This window comes from Chiloscyllium plagiosum, unplaced genomic scaffold (genome assembly GCF_037043375.1).
Source record: "Chiloscyllium plagiosum isolate Xiang-an unplaced genomic scaffold, Cpla_swu_hap1 HiC_scaffold_20, whole genome shotgun sequence".
NCBI lineage: Eukaryota > Metazoa > Chordata > Chondrichthyes > Orectolobiformes > Hemiscylliidae > Chiloscyllium > Chiloscyllium plagiosum.
Genome location: NW_028270158.1, coordinates 7,971,987 through 7,991,605, shown reverse-complemented (window position 1 = coordinate 7,991,605; position 19,619 = coordinate 7,971,987). Strand labels below are relative to the sequence as shown.

Genomic DNA, 19,619 nt, shown 5'->3' with positions numbered 1-19,619 from the left:
ACCACCCCCCACAAAAAATTACATCACCAACCCAAAGAAAGCCAAACATATAAATAGAAAGCAGAAATTATCAACAGTGCTTCGCCCGGAGGCCCACTGAAGATGTTACCTAGTATGGTGACATCTGGAAATTAACCTTCCAGCTCAGCAAGCAAACCTACATCCAGAACCCATTGCTGCCTCAGAGCAAAAGACCCCAAACACAAATAAAAAGCAGGTTGTACCACCAGAGCTTCACTGGAGACTCAACGATGATGTTACCTAGTATGATGACAAAACATCTGAAAACGAATATTCCAGCTCAGCAAGCAAACCTACATCCAGACCCCAACATGTCAGCTCACAACCCCATCTGAGGTCCCAAACACCAGTTTGGGAAGCTTTGGCTGAAGCACACGGTCATGACTGACCTGATCTTCAAATGGTGGCATGCTACATTATCTGCACTGATCTAGGTTACACAAGTTAAAGCAATTGATCAGCTGTCATAGGTTTTTCCCTCTAGTGTTGATAAATCTATAGATACTCCAGACAGTGCATGATAGTTTGTGCAAAACTGCTTCCCAAGAATAAATTCTCCAACTTGAAGAAATATAGCTACAACTATATCCTTCACCCTGGCAATCATGCCACCAATACTATTTGATGTCATACAGTTTCTCAATCACACTGTGAAAATAGATGTGAATAATTACAACCAATTCTCTGCCTCAAATTGTTCCTGGCCTTGACATAAGGCGATACACAAACATTCAGCCACACAGCATGATGTAATACCTGTAATCAGTCACCACTGATTCAGGATTCAAACAAAAACAAGACAGCAGATTGAGCAAGGATTTTTGTTACAAACAGAATAGTATGTAGCAACAATGCTGGTAGTAAATTCCCATTGCACTATGTCTCATCAACATTTGAATCTAGTTCTACGGGTGGAGTGTAAACAAGATGGTTTATTGGGGACAGCATTTTCTGGGAGTTCTAAATTTATTCAGGTGAGATTTGTGTATTGCGTAATGAATCTGCAAATAATACTACTAAGCAGAGTAGCACAGACCAGTTAAATTTTGTGCTACTGGTGGTTCTTTCAAGCTCTCTGATTGAAGCTGTTATAGTCGCAACCAATATTGATATTTGAGTTTTAAACAGTTAGAGACTTAAGGGCAGATGTACTGGACATGTTAATATTCTATTATAATCTGACTATGGTCCAAGCAATTGTTCATCAGCTAGACATTTTACATAAAGCATGAGTTTAACATTCCTAAATGGCATCATTCTGGCAGGACTGACAACACTAGCTGAACTACACATATTACAGGAATTAAAAAGTATGGCGCTGGAAAAGCACAGCTGGTCAGGCAGCACCTGAGCAGGAGAGTCGACATTGAGCATAAGCTCTTCATCATTCCCGAAACATCAACTGCCCCACTCCTCGGATGCTACCTGACCAGCTGTGCTTTTCCAGGGCTACACTTTTTGACTGATCTCCAGCATGTGGAGAAAGTGAGGACTGCACATTACAGGAATTGCAAGGCAGTTTCACCCTGTAGCAGCAAATGTTAAGAACGGTCCTGAGAGGGGTGTAAAAGATTGTGTGCGTAGATAGAGTAGTTAGGATGGCATGTTCACCCTATCCCCTGCAGAAGGGGTCAGTAGTAGGGTATAGGGTGAACACTGATTTATGATGAAATAGAAGTCTAAGTTAAAAATCTCAACACCAGGTTATAGTCAAACAGGTTTAATTGGAAGCACACTAGCTTTCGGAGCGACGCTCCTTCATCAGGTGATTGTGGAGGGCTCGATCGTAATACAGAATTTATAGCAAAAATTTGCAGTGTGATGTAACTGAAATTATACATTGAAGAATTGATTGTTAAGCCTTTCATCTGTTAGAATACAGTGATAGTTTCACTTCTTTCATGTGTAAATTACAAAATCCTTTTTTTTCAAAAAAAAGTTGCATTCGCGGGTTAGCTGTTAACAATGGTGATAGCTAGACAATATGTTGAAGGTGTTAGCCCCCTGTGTTCTCTGTCTATGACCTGATGTTTAGATTGATTCCAATCTAAAAAGTGAGATAACAGAGTTTTACATAAATTCATGCAGTTTTTGGGCTCGGAGTTCTACATGAATGTATGTGGTTTTTGAGCAAAGTGCAATGTAACTCTGAAAGTACCAAAAAAATTCACCACACAAAATATGTGTGCGCATGTGGGTCTTTGTCTGTCTGTGCGCGTGTGTGCGCGTGTGTGCGCGTGCGCGCGTGTGTCTGTCTGGGGTGGGGGTTGTGAGTGAGAAAGTGTGTGTGTGTGTGTGTGTGTGTGTGTGTGTGTGTGTGTGTGGTGAGTGCAGAGTGTCTTAAGTCTGTGAGGGGGTGCATGTGTGGGAGTGTGTGTGTCTATAAGGGTGTGTGTGGGTGTCTGTGTGCGCGTCTGTGTGTATCTGTGTGAACAGACGGACAGGACAGGAGGGTTCCCTCCCAGTTGGGGAACACTTCAGTGGTTCAGGACATTCAGCCTCGGACCTTCGGATGACCATCCTCCAAGGTGGACTTCGGGACAGGCAGCAGAGGAAAGTGGCCGAGCAGAGGCTGATAGCTAAGTTCGGTACCCATAGGGAGGGCCTCAACCGGGACCTTGGGTTCATGTCACATTACAGGTGATCACCATTACACTACAGACACACACACACACACACACCCACTCACACACACGGACACAGATACACACAGACGCGCACACAGACACCCACACACACCCTTATAGACACACAGACTCCCACACATGCACCCCCTCACAGACTTAAAGACACTCTGCACTCACCACACACACACACTTTCTCACACTCACAACCCCCACCCCAGACAGACACACACACAGACAGACAAAGACCCACATGCACACATATATTTTGTGTGGTGAATTTTTTTGGTACTTTCAGAGTTACATTGCACTTTGCTCAAAAACCACATATATTCATGTAGAACTCCGAGCCCAAAAACTGCATGAATTTATGTAAAACTCTGTTATCTCACTTTTTAGATTGGAATCAATCTAAACATCAGGTCATAGACAGAGAACACAGGGGGCTAACACCTTCAACATATTGTCTAGCTATCACCATTGTTAACAGCTAACCCGCGAATGCAACTTTTTTAAAAAAAAGGGTTTTGTGATTTACACATGAAAGAAGTGAAACTATCACTGTATTCTAACAGATGAAAGGCTTAACAATCAATTCTTCAATGTATAATTTCAGTTACATCACACTGCAAATTTTTGCTATAAATTCTGTATTACGATCGAGCCCTCCACAATCACCTGATGAAGGAGCGTCGCTCCGAAAGCTAGTGTGCTTCCAATTAAACCTGTTGGACTATAACGTGGTGTTGTGTGATTTTTAACTTTGTACACCCCAGTCTAACACCGGCATCTCCGAATCATCATAAATCAAAGAGGACAGCTGTTGAAAGAGTCTGGAATTCACTGCCTAAAATGGTAGTTGATTACTCTTGTAACATTGGGCCATAGGCTAAGTACCGGAAGTAGGATTAGCCTTGTCTTTGTTGACAGTTATGGAAATGATAGGCCAGTCATCCTTCTTTGTTGTAAATGTCCGAGAGTCTGGATGTACGCACATTATTATTCTGCGAATATCAAAACAGAATGGGCTCTCGGCCGGAATGAGCAAGTTTCCATATACCTTAGAAAAATAATCAGCATCTCAGACATAAATGGACAATGTTCTAATTTGCAGTTAGGCCATCTCATTCAAAAGGTCAATTTTTTTTAAATGAGTTACATCATTTTTCTCAGGGGCCATTTGAGCTCATCAATACTTTCTCATCAGGAACTTGACTAGACAGGTCTCCCTAATGTTTAGCGGAACAGCTATAATAATCTTTTCACAATGTTATCTTCACAAAAGCACATTTTGAAATTATACAACATAGTTTACAAAACAACTAAAACATTAGAAAGGAAAAGCTTCATGACATCAAGACTGTTAAATCATTAGAAAGGATATTGGCAAGTTGCCTCCAAAATAGGACATCTGCAATTTTCAGTTTAGTTTTATGATCACCTGACATTTAAGAAAATTAAAACTGGCTTCATTAAAATTTTACATAAACATGTACACATTTAAATATTTAAATTCAGGTATATATAGGTATTGACACAAGATGTCTATGTGATTGCTCATGTATAGTCAGATTTGAAAAATGTTATGGCATGTAGTATTATCACCATCAGCAGCTGTTCTGCAATCTGAGGACATTGGAAATGGAGCACAGAGTTTGGCAGCGCTGGGACAGCAGGAGCATTCTAGGTTACAGAAAGTCTGCAGAACCTCCAGGTCCTTGGGTCTAAGATTATTGGGAAGGAATTCCCAGGGTTTCAGCAAATTTGGGGATGGCTCTAGATTCTTAAAGCTATTAAAGTACAGAGGAGACTATTCGGCCAGCCATGCCTAAGCTATTGTGCTGAAGTAGTTTTTGGATTTAGACACTTTTTCTGAATCATCTATTGGTTTTATCAATAGCTATGTTATATCAATGACCTCTTGCCCTTCCCCACAAGAAGAAATGTTCTCCCTGTAGACAGATGCAGTGAGTCAGCATGTAATTCAATACAAAAGCCATCAAATTCATGTCCACAATGTTTCCTCTCTACTGTACCCCAAACTTCAAGAACCGGATGTAATTTACTCATGGATAATACATTGTAAAGTGAAATGAAATGTTCGTTTCTTATAGACAATTAACATAATTTTGATACCCCACTAAATCAACTCAAGGCTCATTCTTCAACAGCAATGCCAAAACATACTAAGTTAAATAAACATGACTTGCCTTTAAATCTGGGGTGGCTTTCTTTAATTAATCCACAACTGAACATTGTGTGCCCCCATAATGTTTATTTTGGGCAGAGGGGCATGTCATATAAAAAGAGTGTGGCTAGCCCACCACTTTATGATCCATTGGAGCTTAGTTCCCACAATAGAGGGTGGGCAGATGTGAAAATCAACAGCCTTCCTATCACATACATGTAAATAATTAAAGGTTAATCAAGCTTATTTATAGATCAAATGACTGATAATATGCTGCCTAAATCAAAATATAGTACAAGCATGTGTACAGGAGTGTGATTTCCAATTTTTGAAATAAATAGTAATTTATAAAACAGCAAAGGGAATATTGTCTGCAAGAGGTGCCTATCATGGTGGGGTGAGGCCCTGAAGATAGTAAGTCCTCCTTCCTTCCTAGATGCTGTGGTGTTTAGACAACATGACTGTTTCCAACTCTAACCAAGTAGATCCAGAAAATCTTCTCTAGCACTGTAATATACTCCTTAATACCGCTATTCCTCCTCCTTTACTTTCCCCATCACAGACCACTTTGCATCAAAGTGGATAGGATTAACCCCATGCACTGTAAACAAGAGAAACAAGTCACAGTGAGGAAAAAACAGAAAACGTGAAGAGCTTTTAAAGTTTGTGAAGATGGTAGTAAGGCAAAGATGAGATAACTTATGCAAAATTTGCTAGATAATTAAATGAAACCAACATTTGCCGACATTTGGGGTACAATGTTCAATAGCTGAAAATGTGTTGCTGGAAAAGCGCAGCAGGTCAGGCAGCATCCAGGGAACAGGAGAATCGACGTTTCGGGCATACCCGAAACGTCAATTCTCCTGTTCCCTGGATGCTGCCTGACTTGCTGCGCTTTTCCAGCAACACATTTTCAGCTCTGATCTCCAGCATCTGCAGACCTCACTTTCTCCACAATGTTCAATAAGTCATCATAGAGGATAGTACTGATCATATTTTGTGTCTTTAATGTACTACTAAGTATTAATCTTTACTTAAATTTTGTATACAGGCTAGACTTTTAATAAGAATGCATTTCTAAAAAGATCAAGCCATAATTAAATAAGCCTTTAACTATATCGAACCAGAAATAACCAACCATGTGGAACTAATTCAGAAAAACAAGCCTTCCCATCTGACAACTACACATTTTGCACACAGGTATGTGAGAAGCATTCTTTAGAAATTTCCACAATACTATCACAAAAATTGAAATAAATATTGCCAAACACATCTAAAAGAGGGGAAATAAACTGCTGATGCTTTTGATATGATTGATATTGAGGTCACAGATATTCTGTTAGAAACTACAAGAAACAAATTGCATTCAAAAAATGAAATATCAAGGATGAAGATAAACTAAACTAGCAACTTTCCTTAATTAGCTTTGTTTTTCAGTCCTTTTTCCTAAAAAGATTCATCTGCCAGGTAGGATGCGAAGGTGTACAAGATGCTGTTCCTTTATGCTGTTAACCTTCAAAGTATCTACCTCTTATTCCTCCCTACTCGAATAGAAGCCTTTAGAAAAAAAAGTTCTAGGACTGGTTTAGAACTTCGACTCCTTATTTTAACATAACCTTAAATAGTTTCATCTTAAAAAGTATTCTTTAATTTTACTTGTTCAACATGCTCAAAGTTCTAAAATATGCACTACTCAGTGCTCGTTTTTCCTGCACGATTCTAACAGAATATCTGTGACCTCAATATCAATCCTATCAAAAGCATCAGCAGTTTATTTCCCCTCTTTTAGATGTCAGTTGGTAGCATTCTTGCTTCTGAATCAGTGTGCCTTGGCACTTTAATCTGTTCTGGGCTACAGTATGCAATCCGAGTTGTCACTTCGGTGCAATTAGAGAATGCGTGCTATCGTGACCTTTACCCCCTCCCTATCATCAGCCATTAAAAAAACATTGTCTGCTCAGGACAACATAAAAGATCCCTCAGAATTTTGAGGCAGAAACTCTGGCAACCCAGTTTCAAAAACTAGACCCTTCATTTAGTGCTGGGATTCCCATGCACAGATTGGCCACAATGTCTACATAGGATTAATGACCATACTTTTAAATTAATCCACCTGTAAATTTCTTTCAGACATTCTGAGGGCATGGTCAGGTGCCACATAAATGCAAGTTCGAATTGCTTACAAGAGAAAGAAAAAGGAGGAATTTTTGTCTTCTATATCTTGTTTTCATACAAACTTAGAATTGAGAGTCAGGCATGCAAATAAATTTTATTCAGTTTTCCTGTTTCTCCTCCAGACTTTAACAGAATATCTTCTATTTTCAATTTGACTCCTATTTGCATAAAATTATCCCTCTTGCCTTGTCAATGCAAGAAATGCATATTTTCAGGATACCAAGGTAATCAATTACTCTCATTTTACAGAACCATATTTCCTTTCCTGCGCAAGAAAGATTAAACTAGTGTCAATATTAATTTTTTGATTCACTACAAAAAAATTGAACCAGAATTTCCATGGATGTCAGATGTAAAACAAAAAATGAGTGAGGAAGTAAAAGTGAGTTCAGGACCAAATTGAGTCTCGGAAGCAGACATGAACAGTCCTAAGGTAATTGGTTAGTGCTGAAAAGATCGAATAAAGACAGCCTGCAGAAATAAAAAGACAAGACAAATTTGAAATAGGTCAAAAAGCAATAAAAGAAAGGCCAAATAAAGAGTTGTAATGAAGAAACTCAAATAGGACAAAGAGGATATTTCAGTAGTAGACCCCCAACTTAAAAGCAAAATTAGGGAGAGGAAGAAAAGCTACAAGATTGAAAATATTTCCAATGGACCATTAACTTTTTTAAAAAATTTGTAAGACCAAATACAAAATACAACCAAGACAATTACAAATATCTACTTCTGGTCAATCTTTTATCCAATTAGTATATAATACAGAACCATAATTTTTGCCTACTATTGTATATTTTGGGTATTCAGTCAAGGTGGTATAGATTAATATTATGCTTTTCATCTTTAAACTTGCTTTAAGCACGATTGTCCTACACCAACCAATAGAAGGGGCATGGAAAATTTAGGCTGTCAAATATTGATTCAAGGGCATTCTGCTTGGACAAACAGGTCACATGCATAATCTTTCAGTCACATTGACAATATATGGTCAGGCAATGGAAAAAGATGCAGGTGAATTTACAAAATATTTCCCCTCTGTTTTATATCACATTCTATTTGCTGCAGGGCATGTTACCATAGAAATCCAAAGTGTTGCAGTAGGATCTTGATTGCACATATGCAAACTAAACATCAACAACCAAGGTTTGAAGCAATTAATAAACATTAACAGATGGAATTCATATCAAATTGGCCACAGTGTGTGAATGGTTCGGGTTAGGGAGAAAATAAAACTTGATTCAATTATAATACTGAAATACTGTTTGATTTAGAGTAAATGTTTTGATATATGTATTTTTCAGATTTAGCATTTCAGCTTCACTTCATGAGGTACTTGTACCCATAAATAACCGTGAACACTTTACAGAAAGAGAGAAGTGCAAAGGAAAGTGGATCTAAGTGATGACTAATTTTTGTTGTCAAGGCAACAAGGAAATGGGAACATAACAGTATTAGTACAAGAAACAAGTGCCCAGTGATGTTCATAACCTGCCTGGTGTCTGTATTTTAAGCATGAAAGCTGATAAGCCAATAGAACTATAAAATTTGTGTTATTGTTCATTGGGAGAGATGTCATTTGAAATCATTTTTAAAGATCCTATCCTGGAAGTATCAAACTTGCATTTATAAAATTGACTAATTTTGATATAAACAATATTGGATTAATTTCCAAGTGAAACAGCGGTTGACTTCTATTTCTTTCACTTTTAGTCTACTGGGTCAGCTGCTCACAATGTGATCTCTACATTAGAGAACACACTGGATAACCACTTTGCAGAACAGTACACAAGCATAACCCTCAGCTTCCTGTTCCTTCTCATTTATGAGTTCTCCATCTTGCCCCACGGTGACCTTTCTGTCCAGTTTGCTTCAGTATCCCAAGCTCTATGCAAGCTTGAGGAACAGCACCTTGTCTTTCCATCAGTGCTCCACAGCCTTCTGCACTCAACACCAAGTTCAAAACTTTACAAACCTGTGCCTCCACCTTGATGCATTATTTTTCCTGCTTTGATCGGTCTCATTTTCTTCCTTTATCCCTGTATATTGCATCCAGATAGCCATTATGCAAGAATTCAAGCATATGAACACATCTGTTCTTTTAGTCCATTTAATATTAATTTTGGTTTTTTTGGTACCATGGAATCTGTTGACATTTAATTTCTCCTGCCTACTAATCACAGACCTTCCCTTTTAATCTTCCTCTGCCTACCTACTTTCCACTGGCTCAAAACCTATTACATTCTATCTTTGCTTATTTATGATAAAAAGTTATTGACCTGAAGTGTTAACACCTGCAGTCTGACCTTCTGAGTACTTCCAGAATCTTCTGTTTTTATTTCAAATTTCCACCATCTGCAGTATTTAACTTTTGTACAAGAGGCAGGTTTATCACCCAGAAATTGTGCCTGAGCAGGAAGCATCACCACTGTTTTTAATCAAAGTCCTGGTACTCAGGTGGCAAGTTATACAGATATAATTCCAACAAATATGCTTAAACGGAGTGTAAAGGTTCAATAGACTGGTTGATGCCGTGAAGGAGAAATTGAATTTCCGAGATCTATATCTGCTAGAGTTGTAACGAATGAAACGTGACATTAAAATGTAAAAAGGTATAAAGGAACTTGGCAGGATAGTTGCTGGGAGAATATTTTCTCAGACTATGGGGTCTAGAACGTGGGTTAGTCCATTAAAGTTAGATAACAATAAATATTTGGATACAAAATAAAATCAAAGAGTATAAAGGACACCATATGTGGGTATAGTTGAGGCAGAAGATCAACCATGATAGTACTGGACTTTGGAATAACTGTATGGGGTTATAGCCCCAGACAGATCTATAACTCAAAGTTTGTGCGAAGATTTGTAGCTCGGGTGCTTGTTGTTGTGGTTCTGTTCGCCGAGCTGGAAATTTGCTGCAAACGTTTCGTCCCCTGTCTGGGTGACATCCTCAGCGCTTGGGAGCCTCCTGTGAAGCGCTTCTGTGATCTTTCCTCCGGCATTTGTAGTAGTTTGAATCTGCCGCTTCTGGTTGTCAGTTCCAGGTGTCCACTGTAGTGGCCGGTATATTGGGTCCAGGTCGATGTGCTTGTTGATTGAATCAGTGGATGAGTGCCATGCCTCTAGGAATTCCCTGGCTGTTCTCTGTTTGGCTTGTCCTATAATAGTAGTGTTGTCCCAGTCAAACTCATGTTGCTTGTCATCTGCGTGTGTGGCTACGAAGGATAGCTGGTCGTTTTGTGGCTAGTTGGTGTTCATGGATGCAGATCGTTAGCTGTCTTCCTGTTTGTCCTATGTAGTGTTTTGTGCAGTCCTGGCATGGGATTTTGTATACTACGTTGGTTTTGCTCATGCTGGGTATCGGGTCCTTTGTCCTGGTGTGTTGTTAGTATCCGTAGTGGTAAGTATCCTTAGTAGCCACACAGCTTGGGTACCCTTTAAACCTTTAACAAGTCAGCGAACTTTGTTGTTGGTCAATATTCAGACCAAATCATTATTCTCTAAGGACAAATAGAGATTAAGAGATTCTCAAAACAATATGTACTGTAAAATTCTAGATAATATTATAAACTTCATATATGTGACAGCTAGCCACCTGCTCCTATTTCCTACGTTATTTCTGATGTAAAATGATATTAATTTTAAGAGGGCAGTCATAAATTATTGTATGAACTAATGCAAGACAAAATGAGCAGCAAATTTAAGGTTGGAATTGTAACTTGTTTTTCAGCGACGTTTGGATACTTGCAGTGACAAATTAAATGCCAGCAATTTATGCAGATTTGTCAACATTCAACACAGAAACATTGAATATAGCAGCAAAAGTAGGCCATTTGGCTCTTCAAGCCTGTTCCACCATTCAATATGATCATGGCTGATCATCCAACTCAAGATCCTTTTCCCACTTTCTCCTATATTCTTTTATCCCTTTAGTTTCAAGAACTATATCTAAATCTTTCTTTAAAGTCTTCAACATTTTGGCCTTATGGCACAGAACTCCACAGGCTCACCCCCCTCTGAAGAAATTTCCTCCACATCTGTCTACCTCTTATCCTTATACCATGACCCCTGGTTCTGGACTTCTCAGTCAATAAGAACATCCTTTCTGCATCTACTCTGTTTAATCCTGTCAGAATTTTACAGGGCTGTCAGAGATTCACACCCCTCATTCTTCTAAACTCCAGTGAATATAGTTCTAACTGATCTAGTATCCACCATCCTAGGAATCAGTCTGATAAACCTTCTTTGCATTCCCTCAATAACCAGAACACGCTTGCTCTGATAAGGAGAGCAGCAATCAAATTACTTCAGGTGTGACCTTCAGGTGATACAGTTGCAACGAGTCAATCCTGCTCCTGTATTCTAATCCTCTTGTTTTGAAGGCCAATATATTGTTTGCCTTCTTCACAACCAGCTGCACCTGCATACTTACTTTCAGCAGCCGGAGTATGAGGATACTCAGGTCTCATTGCTACACCCCTTTTCACAATCACCATTCAGATAATAAACTGCCTACTTTTTCAACCAAAGATAATCTTATTTTATCCATATTATACTGTACTTGCCATGTATTTGCACACTGACTTAACTTGAACAAATCATATCGAAGCTTCTCTACATCCTTCTCACTCAGACCCTCCTACCCTTTGTCTCATCTGCAAACTTGGAGATAAGACCATTACCACATCTACATCAATATATTGTGAACAGCTTGGGTCTAAGCAGTGATCCCTCCTGTACACCACTACTCTCTACCTGCCTCTCCAAAAAAGATCAGTTTATAGCTATGCCTTGTTTCCTATCTGCCAAATAGTTCTCAATCTATTTCGGTATATAACCTCCAATCCTAGTTGCATGCGAATTTGATGTAGGACCTTATCAAAAGCTTCAAACAAATCCTAGTAAACCATATCTACTATCTCCCCTTTATCCACTCTACTAGTTACATCCTCAAACTAACAATTTCAGCAGATTTCTCAAGCATGCTGTTTGATCTTGTTACTACCTTCCAAGTGCTCTGCTATTATATCTTTTAAAATGGATTCTAGTATGCTTCCCACTACCAATGTCAAGTTAACCGGTCTATAATTCATTGATTTCTCTTTGCCTCCCTTCCTAACTCATGAGTTATATTAGCTACCACTCAATCCATAGGAACTGCTCCAGAGACTATAGAATTTCGGAAGATGACCACTAGTGCATCTGTCTTAAAGATGTGAAATGTGATGGAAATCCAAGAGCAAAACACCCTTTGCTTGAAATGGGAATTATATATTTCTTAAATGCTGGAAATACTCATGAGGACATGCAGCATCTTTGAAGAAAGTGTGAGCGGACCTTTATGGCTGCAGCTTTTCCATAATGACAACTTTTATTTAAAAAAAATAAACACATGGCTTTTTCCCCTCATGTAACCCTATTTTGAAAATTGGCATGATCATTCAATGAACCAGAAATGGCATGGGGTGAGAAAACCTAGGAAAGCAGAAGACCTCGCTGAAGTGGGGCAAGCAGAGTTATGGAGAAACATTATGGCATCTGAGCCTGCGACTCCAAAATTTCAGTTTGTAGACCCTCCTCGGAACCTGACACCCAGTGTGGTAAGTCCTGATATTTAAGGTTCCCTTGCCTTTAAAAATCAACAGGCCTGCCTCGAAGAACTGCTGGTGAATTTGAGACATCAGAATGTGTTTCTCACTCCTATTTGTACCCTGCGTCTTTGTACTTGGTTGTATGCTCATCCCTGGAAGGCAGCTGGCACCATCTACTCTTCTGAAATTGCTACTGACTGACAACCTTGCTCACACAACTGTGGCTGCTCTTATAACTGGTTGAATCATTACATTGTGAACCTTCATGCTTTACAATACAAGCAACAATAAAATCTAAATTATTTTAATTCTTTAAAAGACAGTTTATTTTGGAAGAAACTTCAATCAAAAGCTATTTTTCTTTTAAAGTATGTTTCCGCACTATCTTTACCAACTGTAATTCTTGGCTTCAGTATTTTGATCTTCTACTGAACTTTTACATTTCTTTCTGAGGACAATATCCAAGAAATTGCTTCTTCCAATGTGCCAAATACTTTTCCCCCTCAGTAAGTCTTGACTGTCAATAAAGTTCAAATCTAAGATTTAAATACAATTACCACATCTGGATAACCTCTAGCAACAACTTTTTTGTAATCCTGGACAGAACACAATGAAAACCTTGTTGAACAAGGATCCCAGTCACATTTGTAACCAGCTATTCTCATCATGTTCTATTTTTAAAATATGCTTACTGTTGCTGGGTCTCCAATATTGACATTTTTCTATTTTTCACCCACACCCTCCTCTAGCTCTAAATGTGCAGTCCAGCAAGGCCTTCCACTTCCTCCACCTTCACTGATTACTGAAACTGAAAGCCATTGAACCAATGCTTAACCTAACTCCATTTTGGGTCCTCAAAATCACTGACACCCTAAATATCCTTAATATTACTTTCCTCCTACAAGTTACAGATTTTTATATGGTTCCATCCAATCTGAATGCATAACAAGTCCTATACTTCAGAAGAAATCTCTTTAAATCTTTTAATGTAATTGTGCAAGAAAATATTTTAATGTTTAACATTTCTTCATTTACCTTGAAGGTCTATTGTAAGTGGCCAAAGTGTGTAAGATTTTGTTATAATATAATTCATGGGGAGATGCTGTGGTGGTAATATCACTGGACTTCATTCAGAAGCCAATACTAATAGTCTGGGGATGCAGGTTCAAATCCCATCGAGGCAGATGGAATTTAAATTAAAACCAATAAATCCTGGAAATGAAAGCTAGTCTAAGTAACGATGATCATGAAACTGCGATTGTCATAAAACTTCATCTAGTTCACTAAAGTTCAATCAATGAAATCTGTTATCCTTACCTGATTGGGTTCACATGTGACACCAGATATCCAGTAATGTGGATAACTCCTAAACTACCCACAGCAAGCCACTTAGTTCAAGGGCTATTTACACACTGTAGACTCATGATGGAGGTCAGCACATCTTGGAATCATGTCGGAGATTGCTCTGCATGGGCTTAAGTGGGCAGAATGGCACAAATCTGTTCTATTCTAAACTGGGGCCAAGACTAGAGTGGTGCTGGAAAAGCACAGCAGGTTAGGCAGCATCCGAGTAGGAAGATCGACGTTTCGGGCAAAGGCCTTTCAAATAGGCAAAAGCCTATTCTAGCTGAAAATGTGTTGCTGGAAAAGCGCAGCAGGTCAGGCAGCATCCAAGGAACAGGAGAATCGACGTTTCGGGCATAAGCCCTTCTTCAGGAATGCTGCCATTTTCAGCTCTGATCTCCAGTATCTGCAGTCCTCACTTTCTCCTAAAAGCCTATTCTAAACTGGCCTAGTCAGTGATGCCCACTTTCCATTAGAGAACATGCAAACGATAATCTGCATGAGAGATATCAACTGATGTATCCACAGTTCACTTTTTTTCCTGTATAACTGCCAGTAAAAATGTCCACATTAACATAGCTCAGTCCATCACACAAGCCAACCTTCCATCGTCACTGGCTCTATCTACACTTCACACTGCCTCAAAGGCAGTCAGACCCCTCCTACGCTGGTTATAACTTCTAACCTCTTCGGTCAGCCTGAAGATGGAAGAGCTTAAATACACATACCAACAGGTTCAAGAACAGCTTCTCCCCGGCTATTAAACTTCTGAATGGATCTCTCAAATTTCAAAGGTAACGTTGATCTTGTTTTTGTACAACTTCTTTGCAGCAGTAATTCTTTAATCCTCGCTGTTCTTTAACACTATAAAGTTTGCATTGTATGATTTGCCTGTACTGTAAGCAAAATACTTTTCACTGTACCTAGGCACATGATAAATTTATTTTTAAATTTTAAGTTTCTTCAAGTTGGAAAAAAATAACTTTGACTTTAAAAATGCTCAGTGGTTAACACTGCTGCCTCACAGCACCATGGACCTGGGTTCAACTCCACCCTTTGACAACTGTCGTGTGAAGTTTGCAAAGTCTCCATGTGTTTCCTTCAGTTTACTCTCAGTCCAAAGGCATGCAGGTATGGTGGACTGGCCATGCTAAATTGCCCATAGTGCCTAGGGATGTGCAGGCTAGGTGGGTTACCCACATACAGGGTAATGGGAGCGGGGGGGGCAGGGTTGGATGTTCTTCAGAGGGTTGGTGTGGATTTGGTAGACCATATGGTCTGCTTTCACACCGTAAGCATTCTATGATTCCCACTCAGAAGGCACTGACCAGTGTTTTCAAACATGTACACACAGAGCAAATTGCAATCTTCTCCCAGCAATGCTGTACAGAGTTGCAGCTCCTTAATAAATAAAGTGGTCACACAGTCTTTCCAGAAAAATATCTGCAAACATTCTCCTAGCACATTCAGGGATACAAGATGATTAAAAAGAGTAAAGGTGGGCTATTCAAAACTTTTAAGTCTGCTTTGATCTTTAATAAGATCATGACTCATCTTTTGTCATAATTTAGCTTTCTTGCTATATTTCATTTTCCCCACATTTCCTTTGGGTCTATAAATTGCAGTCTGTATCTTCAGTACTCAACGACTAAGCATTTATTAGTCCTGTGGAATAAAGAATTTCTAACAGTCTGAATTTCAAGACAGAAACTTCTAACTTCAAACCTAAAAGGCAGTGCTGGGTGCCTAGCCCCAAGTTTTAGAGTATCCAGGAAGGGCAAACGTCCTCTTAGCATCTACACCTTTTGAATTGTGTTTTTCTTTGAGGGCACCTTCATTCTTCTGCACTATAGGGAATATACAGACCTAGTCTCAATTTTTTTATTTAGATTCACACTGCAAAGAGATGTGCAATGTTGAAAATATTTATTGCACTGTTAAGGCAAGTGAATTTTTCCTAAATAATGAAAGCAAAACTATACTCAAAAAAAAGAATACCGGGAATGGGATATAGAACAAAGAAAATTTACAGCCCAGGAACAGGCCCTTCGGCCCTCCAAGCCTGAGCTGATCCAAATGTACGGTCTAAACCTGTCGGTCAATTCCTAAGGATTTGTGTCCCTCTGCTCCCCATCTACTCATGCATCTGTCCAGACGCATCTTAAATGAATCTACCCTGCCTGCCTCTACCGGCAATGCATTCCAAACGCCCACCACCCTCTGTGTGAAGTACTTGCCACGTGTATCCCGCTTAAACTTTCCACCTCTCACCTTGAAAGCATGACTTCATTATTGAATCCTTCACCCTGGGAAAAAGCTCGTCTCTATCCACCCTGTCTATACCCTTCATGATTTTGTAAACCTCAATCTCCTTTTTTCTAGTGAAAATAAACCTAACCTACTCAACCTCTCTTCATAGATGGCACCTTCCATACCTGGCAACATCCTCGTAAACCTTTTCTGCACCCTCTCCAAAGCGTCCACATTCTTTTGGTAATGTGGCGCCCAGAACTGTACACAGTTGGTATCAGGAGAGACTTCTAAAATTATTTTCCAAAGTAGAGATAAACTTTGACTTGAACACTTAATCATCCCTGGCAAATGTTTGATTAGTGCCATTTTAATGCAAGCCAGCATAATTTGAAATTGATCAATAGAGAATCAATTTATCCCTTTTTACTTAATATGAAAGAGTGATTTAAAATGTTGTTACACATCTAAGTCATGTAAACAGGAATTTTCAGAAACTGACCAAGTTCTTAATTAACTCAATAAATGCACTCTTTCATTTGGATTTTATCTGACAGGATCTGATATTGCAAGAATTTTTTATTTCTCTTTCTTAAAAACAATAGCGTTGTTTAGATTTAACTGGATTACTAGATCAATAGGACTTATGTAAAACTGCAGGGGTGAATGACAGATAGCTTCAGGCTAACATGTGTGTACAGATATTATCCAGCAAAATATGGAACCAATCCCATTCAGCATTCTTTACCATCTGTAAGGGATTAGACACAAGACTGCACTTATTATCTTTGCATAACATGTTGGATTTATTTTCAATCAATTCATTATATTCACTCTCAAAAGGTGGTGCTCAAATAAGCCAGTCTCAATTTGCTTGGACATTTTTATCACCTTAACCTGTTCACATTTGCTTGGTTTTGTTGTAAACACTTTTTAAATGACATGTCTGTTAATAACAACTGCCTACCACGTGGCAGGAACTTAGTCTGTTCATCACCTGCCAGCAAGACCTAATCCTACTAAAGAAGCTGGAAAAAAAGTAGAGGTTTTATGAAGTTACATCAGAGCAAGTAAATAGAGCAAAATCTCTTAGAAAACGTGCAGCCTTTTAATGACTTAAACGCATTCTATCAGAAATAAAGTGAATGCAGAACACTGACATGAATCCATCTTACTTTCCAAAGGTAAAGAGAAGCTGAACTTTTATAGACAAATTCCTGAATGATATTTCTTTTTAAAACATTGTTCTTTTCTTGAATATGTAAAGCTAGTTGACTGTTCCCACATTTTGCCTTGGCATGGGAATGAAAGAGGACAAAAATAGAAACAAGATTTTATGTTGCACATCAAAGATACACAACTTGTTCAAACAAACTCAGGAACAAACAGAGTGTTTGTCTCATTATCAAAAGGTTAAACTGAAGTATTTTGCAGTTAAACCTAATGAGTGGGGTACTCAGAGAAAACAAACAATGTAATAAAAACAAATATGCTGGAAATAATTCAGCAGGTTAGGCAGCATGCATGGGGCGGAACAAGTTACAGGTCAATGAACTTTCATCAGAACTGTAGATAAATAACAATGTTAAGAGTTTGGTAGCAAGCCAGCAGGCAGTGGACAAGGAAGGAGAGCTCGCTATCAAGAACAAGAGTGAAGCTCTAAAGATAGGAGACATTAACAACCAAAAGACTTCAAAATGCTAATACCAAAGAGAGTGGTAATGGGTAAAAAAAAAATAAGCTTACGACCAGATGAGGCATGGATGTCTATGGATCTGAATGCCATAAAGTGAGGAGTCAAATAACAGAAAAAAAGGTTAGTCAGGTACACAGGGATGATCTAAAATTGTAGAAAATAGTGACTCCAGAAGATTTTAGACTACAGAAACATAAAATTAGATGTTATATCTACCTGTAATAGAAAATCCCTATGACAGACCAGTCAGTCTTACATCTGTGGTAAGCAAGGTACTGGAAAGGATTCTGAGAGATAGGATTTATAACTATTTGGAAAACCAGTTTGATTAAAGATAGTCAGCATGGCGTTGAGGAGGGCAGGTCATGCCTCACAAGCTTTATTGAGTTCTTTGAAGATGAGACCAGTTGATAAAGGTCGAGCAGTGGATGTGGTGTATGTAGATTTCAGTAAGGCATCTGTTAAGGTTCCCCACGGTAGGCTCATTCAGAAAGATAGGAGGTATAGGATACAGAGAAATTTGGCTGCCTGGATACAGAACTGGCTGGCCGAAAGAAGACAGCAAATGGTAGTGGATGGAAAGTATTTCACCTGGAGGTCGGTGACCAATGGTGTCTCGCACATATTTGTTCTTGGGCCTCTGCTCTTTGTAGTTTTTATAAATGACTTGTATGAAGAAGTGGAAGGGTGGGTTAGTAAGTTTGCTGATGATACAAAGGTCGGTGGTGTTTTAGATAGTGTCAAGGACTGTTGCAGGCTACATCAAGACATTGACAGGTTGCAGAGCTGGGCTGAGAAGTGGCAGTTAGAGTTCAACCTGGATAAATATGGAGTGATTCATTTTGGAAGGTTGAATTTGGAAGGGTTAAAGACAGGATTCTTGGCAGTGTGGAGGAACAGCAGGATCTTGGGGTCCATGTACAAGATCCCTCAAAGTTGCTACCCAAGCTGATAGGGTTGTTAAAGTGGTGTATGGTGTTTTGGCTTTCATTAACTCAATTCTCCTGTTAAAGAGCCATGCTGTTTTGCTACAGCTGTATAAAACTCTGGTTAAACCACACTTGGAATATTGTGTCCAGTTCTGGATGCCTCATTATTGGAACGATGTAGATGCTTTGGGGAGGGTTTAGATGAGATTTACCAGAATACTGCCTGGATTACTGGGCTTATTTTATGAAGAGAGGTTGAGTAAGCTTGGGCTTTTCACACTGGAGAGAAGGAGAAAGAGGGGGGACTTGACAAAGGTGTACAATGTAATGAGAGGCATAGATAGAGTAGATAGCCAGAGACTTTTCCTTAGGGCAGAAATGGCTGTTACCATAATTGTAAGGTGATTGGAGGAAGGTACAAGGGGAGATGTCAGAGGTAGCTCCTTTACACAGAGTGTGGTGGGTGCATGGAATGCATTGCCAGTGGTGGTAGTAGAGACATTAGGGACATTTAAGCCACTGCTGAACAAGCACATGGATGGCAGTAAATTGAGGGGTGTGTAGGCTAGGTTGATCTTAGATTAATATAAATGCTCGGCACAACGTCATGGGCCGAAGGGCCTGTAATGTTCTATGTCCTATAGCTCATGCTCACATTGAGCTCTAACAGCGCATTGTAACAGGTAGTGAAGAGAAAGGTCAAAAGAGAAAGCGAGAGAAAAATAAAGTAACGAGTGATAGGAAGCTCAGAATCCTGCTTCCAGACAATGGAAGTGTTCCATGAAGTGGTCACCCAGCCCACAT

General features: G+C 39.2%; 1 protein-coding gene across 7 annotated transcripts in view; it reads right to left on the bottom strand.

Moving 5' to 3' along the window:
• Positions 1–19,619, bottom strand: part of mrtfba (myocardin related transcription factor Ba) — a 240,623-nt gene that overhangs the window by 204,892 nt on the left and 16,112 nt on the right. Inside the window, exon 1 of one of the 7 annotated variants that reach the window (XM_087997622.1) lies at positions 9,285–10,505. The exons of the other annotated variants lie outside the window; for them this stretch is intronic. The gene's annotated coding sequence lies outside the window, so the exon portion shown is untranslated. Of the gene's footprint in view, positions 1–9,284; positions 10,506–19,619 lie in introns of those variants that run through there. 7 annotated transcript variants of the gene reach the window in all.